The following is a 16,379-nucleotide window of genomic DNA, read 5'->3' on the forward strand; positions in this document are numbered from 1 at the left end:
CGATGACAGCTTACCCTGGGAAAACTAGAGCGACGGCTTGAAACTGTTGCTACTTGCAAGTTTTGAAAAATGCCTTCTCGTGAGGATTTACATTTAACATGTTTTTTTTCCTTCTCTCATATTCGTTAATAAACATGACTGAAACACAAACCAATATAGCAAACCTATTACTAACTACCTTTGCCCTGTGATTTCACAATTCCGCCAAGAAGTTTCAGTACTTCTTCCGGAATGTTTCAGCACTGTAGCTAAAATAGATACACGATTCGAACAAGTCGCCACAATCTTTTGTAGCTAACACTGCTGTACCCCACTCTCTGTGGCCCCTTTTAAAACCAGCGCCTGCAGTGGCTCCACGATGAGCAGCGCCACGCACGGCGCGCTCGATGACGCGTCAATTCCTGACACGACCGGGCTCGAGTAGCGGCGGCGGCGCGCGCTCCTCGAGACCGGTCGCCTACCTGACAGGCAGCCTGATTACTATGAGGGATGCAGAGCGCCGCCTCAGGAAGAAAGAGGCAACGTTTCAAAAACTGTCTTCGTCCGTTTTCCGTCGTCAGGCGCCACTCAGATGGTCACTCTCCCTCACAAATGTAGAGCGCGCGCCAAGCCTAGCCGACGGGGGAGAGTAGGAAAGGAGGATAGGAGAGGACGTTGGACGGTCGGATCGGCCGTATTCGGCAGGCACTGTAAAAATAGAGGAGGCGCTGGTTCGACAACCGCCGAGCACGCTTGTCGCTTCGCCGCCGCCGAGTTATTCAGTCCATTTTTGGTGCAAGTCAGCCCAATAAAGTTTTCTTTTAGAAGGCAATTTCGTTCGTCTTCATCGCTGCTTCGACTGCCGTCACCACTACGTGACAATATTAGGGCTCTCACACATCATTCGAATCTGTGGACAAACCACCAATGTCTTCTGCCTACTCCTTTATAACCGTATCAGCCGAAACTCTGCCTTTCGGAATCGAACCTTCAAACGCGGCAGCCTTCGCGACGAGGCGCGTGCCGAGCAGTCAGAAGGCCGTGTAATGGCGGCGTGCACACGTGATCAAATATGGAAACCGCCATGATACGGCGCTGTAAAGCATCTATACGCAGAAACATGCGCAGGGCGTAAATATATGCGCTTGTCTCGCTTAAAATTCATTTCGAAGTCAGCACTTCGTCTTTTGTTGGACGTTACTTTGAGTTTATATCAGCGCTCTTTGCAGTATACGGACGATTGTGGATAATGTAAAGAGTCTTAATTTGCTAGGCCTGTCTTCCTATCCTTTGGTTTCCTCTTTTATTGCTTGCAGCGACCCCCTTTGCTGGCAGAACAGGTAGCCAGGGAGCAGTGCCACTCGTGAGCTCCTTCCTCAAAGAATGGAAGTACCAAAGGCAGATGGAGAGAAATTAAAAAAGGGATCTAGCAAACCACTGCCGTTGTCCATATGTGCAGCCATCGACTTTGTCCGTTCTTGGAAAAAGAATCCCGGGATATCCAGACTCGACACTGCAGGTGATGGCGGCGCGGAGGCCGCTAGCCAGCGCCCTGGATTGTCGTCTCTACCTGGGCTCGGGACGTCGAGGCTCCTACTCAGCTTTTCTGTGTCGCGAAATGTGACGAGGGAGGGACTGACTTTTTGTCATAACACAGAGCAGCGGATTGCACATGACAGTAAGCGAGTCGCTTGAGGGGTAGTCGCCGCAGAGGAAGAAAACCCCCCGTGTAACAAGCAATGCTGCTGGACCTTCGATGCCAGGTTGAAACCCGCGCGATTCGACGGGTATTTTGTTGCGCAACCAGTGCTACGCTGTAAAAACAATTACCCCTTTACGGCAAAAGCTGCTGGTAAATTGTTAGCGAAATGGCATCAAAATTTTATATTCAGTACCATAATGAAACCAAGTTTTAGGCCTACTTTACTACTACATTTTAAACGATGCACTAATTCCGTTCGCAGGAATTGTTCAAAAGGGTGGGAAAGAGGACGAAGTTAATGTTTTCTCATAGTAAAAAAAAAGGCATCCATCGTTATTGCACATGCCGCGGTGCTGAAAGAAGCGTTATGTTTTCTTCCACCGAAGCTACGCCTCCTGAGAGCCATTCAAGCCACGTGGTTACAAATTCGATGAGCGCAGACAAGGAGGCGTCGTCCACTCTGTCTGAACAAGCTGAGTGCAGCGATAACGGCTGCGGAGCGGCTGCCGAGCGGCGGCGGCAGCGGTGTGAATAAGAGGTGGAGACGCTGTGCGCAGAGTTGTACTCGATGATGAGAATGCTGGATGTGATTAGTTTAAGCAGGAAGCTGCAACGGTCGGCTCACAGGCAGCAGCAGAAAGCCAAGAGGGCGGCTGCCATTGATTGCCCGGCCGATGCCTGTCGTCGGGGCGCGGCCTTCCTGGAAGAAAATGTGAGCAGCAGTTTCGCGGTGTCTGGTCTAAAACAAGCTTCGGAGGCATTCCGGCGCTTATAATAACACCATCACGTGTGTCAAGCGCCATTATGCGAAGCTATTGCATTCCTTAAAATGAGGCACGCCTATCCCTCCCCCCCCCCCCCCCCCTCTAGCTACGTGACTGGTTCCTGTACAGCCTTAGAAAGAGACAGAGGACAAAGTGTTTTATTCTGCGGAATGCTTTGTGTCCTGTTTGTTGCGTATCTTCAGCATTCCAAATCTCTCAAAACTAGTAGCGGCTCTAATACTGCCCCCTGAGAAAGTCAACACTTCTTCTGACAATACAATGGCCTCGATGCACGACTTAGAATGTGGTATTTATACTTCTATCAGAGGGAATCCATGATGACGAAGGAAGAAGTTGAGGTTAAGTTTTGCCTAATTTTTTTTTTCAAGATAGCAGTCAGCGTTCTGCCATTCAGAACGGAAAGTCGGCCAGCCGAGAAGTCGAACCTGTGAAGCTTGCTCTGCGCCAGATGCACCCCGTGCGAGATGCACCCAAAAATGCAAGTGCTCAGAGCTTACTACGAGTGCGTCGAGGTCGGTGCCTGTCAGCGCACACTTTTCAGGTGTCTATGGGGACCAAGCCTTTACCATTTGTGCGCCGTTGGGCAGGCCGCGCACAGCAGTTCAAGACCAGGGCGTCACGTTCTACTGCTTTAGTTTTTATGAGTGTCAGATGTGACTAGCTGTTCTTGGCGCCACGCTCCGCGATCGTTAAAGAGGAAATTGCGGTGTAGCGTTACAAAATTGTGGTTAAGCTTCGGGGCGCGAGAGGCGAGATTTAATTCAGTTGTGATTTGGACTTCAGCACAAACTAACACGAGGTACATTTTAATCCAATTTATAATTATCTGCCACCTGATGAATAGAAAAAAAAACTGTTTCGTATAGTTCTTAGAGTTATCACCTGAGGGCAGGAAGGTCAGAAGGATAAAAACTGTTCGGAATTCCGCACGTCCGAATATTTGCCCGGATGCCGACAGCGCTGCTTGTTCTCAGACATGCTTGGTAGGTTTCTTCGCTTCCAGGGTCTGAAATCAGTGCTTACAAGTTTAATAAAAAAAATACTAGCCATAGATGATAATCGGTACTGATAAAACAAGGATTTCAGTTAAATTGGCGCGCTTCAGCAGACAACCTACACGTGTTTTCGATTGCTGCTGGGCCACCAGCTAATCGACGGGAACATATCTAGACTAGAGCTATGTACTGGCCTCATTTCGAGGCCCGAGCCCGGCCGTAGCTCGACACTCAAAGCTCGAGCACGGACGTGGCCTTGGTACACTGCCTTATCGCTCAAATCATTCTTGGCACGGATTACCTAGCCTGACGTCATGGCCGGCCCGGTGCCGATCCCGCAGTGCCTCAATAGGCGAAATGATCACTATGTGCAGGTAGACTGCTACGGCAGGGGTAACGTAATGGCTGGAAACTCACTGCAATCGCAGTAATGCTTGAAGAGATTGGTTTGATGAGAAAACATAGAAAAAAGATGCAGACGTAAGGCGGGTTCAGTTACTCGGGTTTTTAAGCCGTTACCTTGAGTTTGTTTCAGCCAGACGTTCTGAAAGCCAAATAAAAATGGTTGCTCACACCCGTAATAAACTGATTTGCAGTACTTAAAGATTTTAAACCCGTCAATTTTTAAAACCCGGAAGGCTCAAATATTAAAATTCCATCGAAGACGCGTAGCAGTGACGTTTCTTTTTTAGAGATCAACATTTCACAATTCTAACATACGGTTCTAGCGGTAGCGTTTCAGTGCATCTATTTCTATTATCTGTTAAAAGAGTTATTTTAAACGAACCAATGTGGATGTGTTTTCGGAAGGCGAAGCCATGCAATCAAAGCAAATGGAAGAAATAGAATGAATGTCCTGGAGCCGTTCTTATGACTCTTCAAATGATCGGTGGTGAGCGCTTCCACAATTCCGAGCGTACGCGAACCGCCTTTTGTTGAATTCCACGGTTTGTGCGCTCTCAGACAGGCACAACAACCCAAGCCAGCAGTGCTGTGTGCGTCACTAGCCGAACAAACTCGCACAAATGAGCTGGGTTGGAGGCATTACAACGCTCCCTTAAAGGGGCCCCGAAACACATTTTCAGTGCATTGTTTTGCCTGTTTGTTGCATAGAATGACTTATAGTGATGCTATTAGCATCGGTCGTACCGCGTACACTGTGGTTTTTAATATTTTAATTAGCTCGCAAAAACAAATTCGTGGCGCTGACGGTGTCACCATAGAGTGGCGGTTTTTGCAGCGGATATGACATCACCGTAAGCTAGCTTGATGATTGGACAAAGAGTAAATATTCTGCGAATTGGGTTGATGACTAGAGGTACGTTTTGTCAAGATTTTGTGTTTTATATTATATTAACAGCACAAGCTTGTTTGCCCTAGATAAAAGCACCGTAAATCAAATAAAACAAAAACACGCCACCAGAGGCACTGGCACTTTTTGCATCGAAGTACTTTGCGCCTCTCTGTAAACATCCTACGACCTAGCACTAAACACTTATGGCTACTCTCTATGTATCTGAGAGCGGCTTTGCGGAATCGATCCGATCGAGCCATTGCACTGTATAAGCGTTCGTTCCGGTCCCATGGAAGGATGCGTTCATTTCACATTTAGCAGGCAGTGCGCATCGTCAGTTTATGGAGAACCACCGGGCGGTGGCGCCAGATGGCGCCACGTTCCCGTCAACAGCGCGCTAGGAGCGACTGTAGAGCGACGGGCGATGGTTGCCGGTAAGCAGTAGCGGTACGCGCTATGCTAAATGTGTCTGATATCTTGCGCAGGCTGTCACACCATCGCAGTATCTCGCGTTCGAGTTCGGATCCATAAGTAAGGGAACGTCACTGATCAGTGTTCCCTTCTGCGCCGTCGACGTGACGATGAAGCATCGCTGGGTCAGCTGGGCGTTCACATGATTGTTGTTACCATGCAAAACGGCGCTGCCAGCATTGGCATGAACGAGTTACAGAGAACAGGCAACCATAGAGTGCAAACTTCTGCCATGTGTTCAGATAGGGTGTTTTGATTGGCCGCTCTTGGTGTCGTCATTGGGAGAGTGAAATGGGAATGGGAAGCTGCGCGAAAATCGAGTTGAGGGCAGACTTTTGTTTGCTTGTATTTTGAAATTTCTTCATTGTATAACTCCCGTTCCTATGCATCGATTCTCGTAATTCTTTTTGAGTCAGCATCTGCGTGACCTAAAGAATCGATCTTAAGCGTAACCGGCATCCGTTCAAGCGGTGTTTTGAAGCACCTTTAAGGGCCATTCCACGCGGAGCATTGAAGACCGCAAAAGCGACCAGGGTAGATGTTTTTTTTTTTGTGCTACGCGGCGATTATGTGAATGCAGTTTTAGTGAAGCATTCTTCTGCAAGAAAAACGTTTGCTCACGTCAGCGCGGTGTGAAATTCACGCGAAGAAGCACAAGTTGGTTGGAGTTAAAATATCTTACACAAATGTAATACATAGCACAATGTCAAATTTTTTTCCTAAAATATTTCACCTAGTTTGTTCTTTCATGTGACTAGATTAATGAAGCTATTCAAGAAGTTTCGTGATTTCTTGGCTCAGAAAAAAGCCAAAATGCGATTTTTTAAGAAAATATTCTCATAAACATCATTAACGTTCAAGACGCAATAACTTTTTCTGTTTACTTCTGTTGCTGAAGTTTGTCCCAAAAATAAATCAAAACTGTTAAACAGAGCACTTTTGAGGAAACCGCCATCCAAAGTTCGCAAAAAGTGACTTTTTCCTGAGATACAGACCAAAATTAAGGATAGGGGCGCTCGACATAAATATGCATGAGGTGGCTCAAAATACACACAAATTTCGTTGCTTGTATTCTAGAAATTGTTTATTCCAGTAAATTTCGTTGGATTAAAACTTTTTTTCGAATCTTCAACAAGCCTCCTCTGTACATACTGCCGAACTGATACAAAAGGTGTTGCACCTGGTATTCGCTTATCAGAGATCCAGAGTTCATATTGTAGCCTTACAAATGGCGGCACGTAGTACTGCGCTCAATACAGCATGCAACGCGTCCGGTGCGAACACACTGAGGTTTTCCCCTTTATGGTAAATCAATGCCCCATGTCAAAGAGCACACGGCCAGCATAAAGATGCAGTGTGTTTTGTTGTTTTTATTTCGGGTTGACTCCATCGCTTTCTATAGCACCATTGGTCGCGCACTGCTTCAGGAACAGAGCTCCTATCAGGTTTTGTGCGTTGCAATTAATATTCAGGACAACAGAGCGCGTTCTGCACTGAAAAGAAAGTTCGACAGTGTCTACTGAGCGTGCAGGTTTTAGATTTCAATAAATTTTGTCTCCTCTGAAACAAAAATAACTCGATATTAATTTCTACATTAGAGGCATCAAATTTCGTGCGTATTGTTACGTGGTGGCAAGCCAAGGAAAGCACGACATGATGACAGAATGAAGATATGATATAATGGCTCAAGGGCCTAGCGCGAGCACTCCGTCCCGCGCCACTGCACTCTTCTTCGTCTTCATAACATGACCCCGGTCCTCAGAGCCATCGTCCCGATCGATTGCTTGAATGACGAATGGTGAGGTGACGATGAGTATGATCAGGAAGGATAGAAGAATATGAAAGGCTTGCCACAAAGATAAAGGAGATGATCTGGTGGACGGTTGCCCCGGAGCTTCAGGTCCAGCGGTCGGTCACCCACTGCCGAAGGTCAAGGGTTGAGGGATCGCCGCACAGCCTGGGCGGGGGTCCCGTCTTGGTTCGGGTCGTAGTCGGGTCATCGTACGTCAGGTCCTGGTCGTCGTGTCTTGTGTTCGGGGCTGGGGACGGGGCGGAGGAAAGCGGCTGGTCGGTTCTGGTCAGTTCGAGCTGGGGTTGGGCCGGGCGGCGGAGCCCAGGTCTCCTCGGCCGACGACGAAGGCGAGCAGAAGGCGGCGATGCTCCGGGGACTAGGATGACGATGAGTACCCAGCACCTCACACCAAATGTTACGTGGTGGCAAGCCAAGGAAAGAACGACATGATGACAGAATGAAGATATGATTTAATGGCTCAAGGGCCTAGCGCGAGCACTCCGTCCTGCGCCACTGCACTCTTCTTCGTATTCATAACAGTATTATGAGCCATGTCATGTAATTTTATCTGGAGGACCTTAAAGGGCAACTGCAATACTTTTAGGAATTTTCGCAATACTCAAGGAGTGAAATCTATATAGGCTGTAACTGAAGTGGTGTTGCACTAGCATTTAACATATTGATATAATCAACTGGTGAATTTTTAGCTTCTCCTCAAAGCAACAGAAGAGTGCGGGAACGTTCAGCATGACGTCACGGAAGGTATTTCAAATTACTGCTGCCGTCAGCCACACCCTGCCGTGCCTCGTTGGATGATGCCAAACAACGCTCGGCAGGCTTTGCCTTCGGTGACGCTGGTCTTTGTTTTTTCAAAGCAGGCATTCATACATTGGAAATGTACCGATTCCTTCGATGACGTCACAATGTGCTCCCCCATTTGACACTGCGCGCTGCAAAGAAGCTTGAAGGCTGTCGTTATTTTAATCGGCGATTATATTACCATTTCAAATGCTAGCCCAAAAAGACTTCGCATGCTTTGCCTAAAAACCTCATACACTCGAACCTTATAAGCTCGTCGATTTCTAAGACTTATGCAGATGCCTTTTAATCCTTAATTGGGATCTGAATCAGGAAAAAGTCGGTTTTTGCGAACATCGGAAGTAACTTCCTTAAGAAGTTCTGTGTTTAACATTTTTCTTTTGTTTTTAGCGTAAACTACATCATAAAGTGAAAGGAGAAAAAAAGAATTATTGTCGGTGAAACATTCTCGACGTTTATGTAGAAAATTCATTTCATATTTCACATTGACTGGTCAACCTTTCTTGCTTTTTTACGGAACCAAGAAACCGCACTAAATTCTAGCATGACTTTAATAATGAAACCAGATGAAAGAAGAACGTAAATGATATATTGTAAAATAGCACATGTTATTCTACCGTATTCGACATTTAATTGACAAATTTTCACTCCAAGCAACTTTTGCTTCTTCGCGGAAACATCAACAGCGCTCTCGTGAGATGAAAATATTCTCGACAGAAAAACACGTCACTGAAACTTCATTTACATGGTCGGCAAGTAGCAGTTTTGTTTTCAAAAGAATCGGCGCTGGTCGCTTTGGCGGTCAGGGAAGTTTCGAATGGAGTGACGCCTTAGGGACGCACTGCAGCGCTATTGGCTGCTGGAATTTGATCGTTAAGAGCCTGCGGGAGCAGCCTGCTTCTCGTAAACAACTGAAAACGGGCCTTCAACTTCTCTAGTATCGTTCAATGCGGCTAGGCGTGCACATTCAAAGTTACTGGGACATTGAAGTGTGACGCTAATGAAACTCGGTCTACAAAGGACGTTGTGGTTCTTCTTATTCGGCGTCATATTTTATCACCGGGATTCCATATCTTACGAAACGTTGCAAGCAATAGCCAGAAGATAAACAGTACTGTCTACAAATTTTTCTGTGTGAGGAAAATCCAGTTGTTGCAGACACGAAACAATTACAATTAAGAGTTAAGTAACTGTTTCCTCAGCCAACGTAATGGCCCTGTTTCATCCGTGTCGCTGCTGCAACGCCCCAAGTGTGCTTCAACGCTGCAATAATGAATCAAGAGTCGGGCCACGGCTCTTGATGTGCGGACGTGAAGCGGCGTGCGTCTTAAAAATCAAGCCCGGTCCCAGTCCAGCCGCGGCGAAGCACCGGCCCTTTGCGACCCCGCCCTGCCTGTGCCTCGCTCCGGACCGGAGCTTTATTGCCGGCCCGGGCCCCTGCAATGCTCTAATTCAGATAGCAAATTCAAATGTCATTGTATTCAGGAGGAACAAATACGGAGCGGTAGCCAGGCTCTAAATAGCAGCCTAGCGCAACTCGTTAAGAAAAGGTTCCGCCAGGGCTCCACTACTTGGAAGGAAACACAGACCGACTGCGAGCGTGAAACACTCCGCGACATGCTCTGCATCCAGCACTTTGCAACTTCTCATGGAGGAAATTATTGAATTCTACGCTCGGAGTGCTGACGGTTCAGGGAGAGACAAGGTGATACGTAATTTACAAATTGAAATTTTTTGCGTGTTCCTTTTAATGGCACCGGGCATCATATTTGCTCGACATGTTCAAAATGGCCATGACTGCCAGGAAACATATTTACCTGACATTATTTATGGACGCTAATTTACTTGAAAAGTTCGTAATTGTACTGAATGTATCCGTTTACTCAGGATAATTCATGGGGGAACAATTTCCACAATATAGTTTTTATCCTATAGCGCTTTAGAAACAGTATAGCTGTTGTGGCTGTACAACGACTTCAGTTGATCGTTGTGTGAGGCAAGCATTCCACGCAGCGCCGGCTGTCTCAGTAAAAGCTGACAGGGACCAGTGTTCTCGAGACCAGGCTCGCAGCGCCTAGGCAAACAATCTCAAACAAAAGAAGGTGATGAATCGCAATCCTCTCTTGTGTAGGTTATTCGCGGTGCCATGCCATTTGAACGGAAAGAGCCGTGTCCATCGATGAAGCAGTTTGCGTAAAAACGACATGCGATCCTGAAAACGGAAAGATGCTACGAAGTTGGCGAGGGGTGTCTAGAACGCGTCCCGCTGCGGCCACTGGTTTTATGTGTGATGAGCACGCCGTTGCCTTCACTATGTATTGATTATTAACTGGCTGCGGAATCTGAGTTATTTGCAGGTAAAACACACGTGTTCCGCCACACTTTCTTTAGCGTAGCTCGGATAGGCGGCTTTAGTTGTGTCTTTTTCTGTGCTGATACTCTTTGTGGTAGCTCAGGGAACACATGTGTGGTGGCCCATCGAGCTTTCCTTTCTTCGCTATTTCATTATTCGTTTCGCACTTCTCTGAACGAGTGCACTGGAGGAGGAGGATGATGATGATGATGATTATGAGGAGGAGGAGAGACTTCATGAAACAGGAGAGGCCTGCTTGACTGTTGGCTTGGCATGCTACTCCAGGTGAGGATGAAAGATTAGAGAAAAGGAGAGAGAAAAAGAGAGGAAAAAGAAAGGATATGGTGAAATAAAGAAACGCACGCACACACGCACGCACGCACGCACACACACACACACACACACACACACACACACACACACACACACACACACACACACACGCACACACACGCACGCACGCACGCACGCACGCGCGCACACACACACACACACACACACACACACACACACACACACACACACACACACACACACACACACACACACACGCACGCACACACACACACACACACACACACGCACGCACACACACACACACACAAGCGCGCGCGCGCGGTTATCAAAGAATGTCTACCAAACCCGTGTCTCTAAGAAACACTAAAATGAGTTTGTCCCGCGCGCACCGTAAGCCCCATCACGTCAGGGTCGAAGGACGTGCTCTAGGTGCACGTGGCAGTCCTGTCGGATTCCTGAAGCACCTGTAAGTGCCTTGCGATGATTGTTGAAGAATTGGCAGCGGCAGAACAAATGTAAAGGATCCTCTGGCACATCGCATGTGGGGCACAGAGGGCTACTTGTTGCATCAATTTTATGTACATAGGATTTAGTGAAGGCAACGCCCAGGCGAATTCGGCGGAAGCAATTACTATCACGTTTATCTAAATTGTGCAGCATGCGGAAGTCACAATTGGAGTCGATACGAAGAAGGGGTCCATATTGACGCTGCGCATCACACCACGAAGAGCGTTGCGTCTCCCAGGATTTTGTAGCCGGAAGTCTTGCGCCATCCATGCGAGAAAATGGTATAGGTAGGAGCAAGGAGGTGTCGCCATGCGCCACCTCGCTGCACCGTCAGTGTGATCGTTGCCTGCAAGGCCACTGTGAGCGGCTAACCACTGCAGCAGAAAAAGGTGGGCAAGCTCACAGGCCTCGGAGAGGAATCGGTTCAAGTCATCGACGATGTACGCTGGGAGCTGGGCGTTGTAGTTGCGCTGCACGAGCGCTTTCCAATGGGGGCGAAATGGCTGGCCGTAATTCGAATGAACAGGAAGTATTCACGGCAAGCACGACAACTTTAGAATATCTTCTTTTTGTGCTGTTGAGGATATATTCAAATCTACATGTCCATTACTATGAATTTTAATTTTTTGTTGTAACAGCTGTCTGTGGTCTAGTGTTTAATGAAGCAAATATTCCCTTACCGAAGGAGAAATTAATGCTCCCAAGCGTTTGATTACAGTGGAGGCCGTATAGGAGACTGTGCCTTTTGGACCTTATTCACGTTAAAATTGCCGACTGTTCCCATCTCAGTAAAACAAAGCCCAGTTCATGTGGAGGATATGGCAATCGGCTGCTTATCAAGCCTGCTTATCACGAATGTGAAATGCAAAAACATCAGCGCGCTTAGCTTTCGCTCCATGTAAAAAAAAACGTGGCGGTGTCAAAATTTATTGCCTGCCCTTCAGCTATACGGCATGTTCCTAGTCCACTGCGTTGATGTACCAGGGAAGGCACCACGAAAGAATCCGCTCAGCAAAACGATTCCTACATTAGTGCAATCCACGCTCATGCTACTAACATCGCTTTGTTCTCTATCGTATAAGTATTTGGTACTGCTCGTAATGAGACAAGGCGCAGCGCAAAGTCTCGGTTAGCTTTCTTCACATTCCGATCGTCAACCAGCACCTTAGTCTCAATACAGGGATGTTTTCGCGTTCAACTCCCATCTAAGTGCTGGCACTGCTTCAGGGATTCTAACAGACTCTCAGACGCGAGCCAATGAAAGGGCGATGTAATTCCTGTTTGTAAAAGCCCGAATGCCGTAATATGGCTCCTGGAAGGTTATTTAACACCAAAGCCCCTATCATGTTCCCACCAAGGACCAGTCGGGTTGCACCCAGAAGCGCAAGAAGAAAGCGTCGAGGGGACATATCTACATGGGTGACTCAGCGGCTACATACGGGCGTCAAGACTGCAGCATCGCAGTCTGTTCTAGGCTGACCATTCCGCGCCCGCACCCTCCCGACATCCGGTCCTGTGCCTACTCTGTGTAGCCTCAGCGGCAAACAAAGTCTCGTCCACTCAGTGGTTCAGCTTTGACGACTTCGTGGTGAGAGTTGTGCCCTGGGGCCTGCCTGCGTTATGCGACACCGCGTCCTCAACTGTTTACTTTTTACAGCAACATCTGTACAGGAAACCTGCGCGGTCATATCGTCGGGGGCGTCGTTCTCGCATGTAGTCCTCACTCAAACACACGCCCCGACCTCCATTGCTTTTTGGTGTACCAGGCAACTCAAACGCTGCCAGAACTGCACTGCCCCCTCTCCCATCTACTGTGCCCATCCATCTGGAAGGATGAGCTACCTTGTGTGCTGCACGCCTGCCTTACACATTACCCCTTTAGTTATAAACACAACTTCTTCATCAGCATTTCCCACCATTCTAGCTGTGACTGAGATATTACCGCAGAGGCTATCTTTCGATCAATTTTTGTAGCGATAGCTATACACTACGCCAGCTACATCGCGAGGTCAGCGCGGCAGCGCTGAGCCGTTGCACTACCACTCCGCCAGCTGTGGGCATGCGCGGAGAGACTTCATAGCACTGATATGCTTGGGTATCGGGACCGAGATCTTCACCGCATGACGATGAACTCTGCAGACGACGGAGGGAAGCTTTCAGGAGGGTTGGAAAACTTGAAGGTTTATTTACATATTTACAAGAGAAGCAGGGAGACCAAAAGTCAGAGATGAAGTGCCGTGAAACCAGCCAAATCGCGGCTTAAATACAGTGGATATTCCCTAAGCACCTACCTAGGGAAGCTAGGGAAACCGGTGGCTGATCAAGCGTCCAATGGGCAGACACACTCTTCATAGTCTCTTCCCTAACCCCGTGACCGCTCCGCCCCCCCAAACACGTGCACAGGCGATAAGGAATCCTGGCGCCTTGAGGTCCTGGAATGCTGTTTCCGACCGGTTGAACAGGTGCATAAGGTCGTTGGCTTAGGAGGCGGTGATCCCCTCCGTGGGAAAGAGGCGTCCTGGAATGTGGTTTCCGACGGGTTGACCATGTCCATAAGGTCCTTGGCTTTGTAGGCGGTGTTCCCCTCCTTGGAAAGATGCGTCCTGACGGCCCCGGGCATTCCAGAGGGTAAGATGAATCAGCCGTGTCCGCCCCCGCTTTGTCTGACCGCGCAAGTGCAAGCGAGCGAGGCGGGTCCGGCGCATTTTGTTCAGGTCTTTCTGCCGGTCCACGTGAGGGCGCAGTTCGGGAGAAATGCCGCATTTCATACTCCAGACGAAGGGACGAGAGGCCTTTCGTCACAGCTCACCGTCGCCAGGAGCCGTTCCTAATCCTCTTCTCAGGACGACAGCACCTTTGGTCAAACATAGTTCGATGGCGCCTGCCGGGCTCTTCTGTTCCCGCTGTCGGGGCCTCCGATCACAACAACCCGTCCGCCGCCAAGAAGACGCCATGAAGTGGTTGCAGCTGGTCGGTGCACCACGAATGGGCGTCAGAGTCCCAGTCGGCCTCGTAGTAGTCAGTCCACTTGACCTGCACAGCTGGCAAGGGTCCTCAACGGAGCATTAGCGATCAGATTTGAGCTCAGCCCCTACCTCCAGCTAGGCAGCACGCGGCCAGCCTCAGAACATTGCCAGGTCTTTAATACAGAGCAATATGGCTGCAAATTTTGGATGACTTAACCCTCGGCAACAGCTCACGCTCGGAAGTCTGCTGAACCAAAACTAGTTTCTCTTTGTTTTTCCTTTTTCGCAAAAGACATGCGTCTGAAATTTGGTAAGAAATTTTTTTCCCCAATGAGGTAGGTACGGAGAAGCAAGAAAAACAAATCAAAAAGGATACGGTAGCTTTTCTCCAGCATTACGGCATTTTGCACCAGATTGTGCAGGAAAGCTACGACTGAGACCGTCGGCATTCCCGTTTTCACGCCCTTTTCGGTAGCGGTAGCCCGACTGGGTCACTGGTAGAGGACCGACTACGTCCACCACCAAACGACGGAAGGGTTCGCTAATCACGGGCACTAGCTTCATCGGAGCCTTCCTTAAATCCCCTGGCTTTCCGACGCGCTGACAGGTGTCGCAGGACATTACAAACTGCTCGACATCCCTGAAGCAGCCAGGCCAATAAAACTCCTGTAGAAGCCTAGCTTTAGTTTTCTTCACTCCAAGGTGGCAAGACCAACACCCACCATGGCACAATTTAAGGATGCCTGCGCGGTATTTCTGCGGCACCACGAGCTGATCGAACTGGACCCCCTTTGAGTCCTTGTACTCGGCGTTGCATCTGTTCCTGCCGCGAGCCTCTCCGCTCGTCTCAGAAGCATCGCCTCCTGGGTTTGCCCCTGCCTGACCCGTCGTGGGAGAGCCTTCGTTCTTCCTACGATTTACTTCAGCTGCAATCTCGCGAGCCTTCGCACGAGTGAGCGCCTGGACGGTTCGATCGCCGAAACTACGACCCTCTTCTTGGAGCATCGGCTCCGACCGATTTGAAAAGAGGTACGGAAAAATTTTCCGGCAGATTCGGTGATACCGCTGCCTCCGTTTCAAGAACGCCAAACGGGCCCGCTATTCTAACTCGTGCGATCGGCAAGCACGCGCTATTCTCTTCGGCCACCTGCCTAATCCCTGCACATTCCCCAGTAAAATCAGCTGCGTTCACGTACGTGGGGTGGATTACGTCCATGGTGGCCGCGGAGTCCCTCAGAACCCGGCACGGTTTTTCATTAGCCTGCATGTCTTTCAGGTATGGCTCTAGCAGGCGCATGTTCTCATCGCCCGCCTCCACCAAGGAGAGAACGATTTTCTGCTTCCTGCAAGCGTGGGCGAAGTGACCGGGCTCGAGACAACGGAAACACACTGGTTTCTTTCTGGCTTCAAAAGCCTTATCCCTCTCTTTTTCGGTCGCCCCCTTTGTGGGGTTGCTTGATTCTGCTTTGTGGCCCTCGTTCCGCTCCCAGTTGCGGCTTGCTGCCCCTCCTGTCTGGATCCGTGGCAATTTTTTTTCTACTTTGGTGCTTACGGGGGCACGCGCACCCTCTGCTACGCGCTTGGCATGGAACTCTTCGGCCAGCTCTGCTGCACTTTCTAGGGTTTTATTTCCCGGCCTGTCCTGCACCCACACGCGCATTTCTTCTCCCAAAAAACTGCTCCAGGCAGATCACCTCTATTACTTTATCGTGAGTTCCGTAAGCCTGTTCTCCCTTTAGCCATTCCTTCAGGTCTGCCTTAAGGTTATACGCAAAATCCGGAAATGAGAGATTAGGCTGTTTTCTGGCTTCCCTGAAGCGGCGCCGAAAGGCCTCTGCGGACAGGCGATACTTTTTTAGGAGTGCTGCCTTTACGTTAGTATAGTCTGCCGCCTCTTCTTTTGCCAGACGAGCGAGTACTTGGGACGGCTCACATGGAAGAATGGTCAGAAGTTTCTGCGGCCAAGACTCGGTCGGGAACTCGCAATTTTCACATGCCCGCTCAAAGTTCTCGAGAAAGAGCCCTATGACCTCTCCAAGTTTGTAGGGTTGCAAGAGGTCTTTTATTTTTATTTTTGATGCTGCCTGGCTTGCCACTGTGTTCGGCACCTCTAGCCTGCTGCGTTTTGCCTGTGCAGCCTGAGCTATCTGTAGATCGAGCCGTTTTTTCTCGATCTCTCTTTCATGCTCTTCGCGCTTCCTTTCGTGCCCCCTTTTCTGCTCTTCCCGCTTTCTTTCGTGCTCCCTTTCCTGCTCTTCGCGCTTTCTTTCGTGCTCTTCGCGCTTCCTTTTTTCTTCATCCTCTCGCTTCTTTTGTTCCCTTTCCTTCTCCAACTCCTCCTTAATTAGCTCCCAACATTCTACTATCTCCTCCTCGTCCGCACCGAAATCCTCAATTGCCCTAATCAATTCAGGTTTTC

The sequence above is a fragment of the Amblyomma americanum genome, chromosome 1 (genome assembly GCF_052857255.1).
Source record: "Amblyomma americanum isolate KBUSLIRL-KWMA chromosome 1, ASM5285725v1, whole genome shotgun sequence".
Taxonomy (NCBI): Eukaryota; Metazoa; Arthropoda; class Arachnida; order Ixodida; family Ixodidae; genus Amblyomma; species Amblyomma americanum.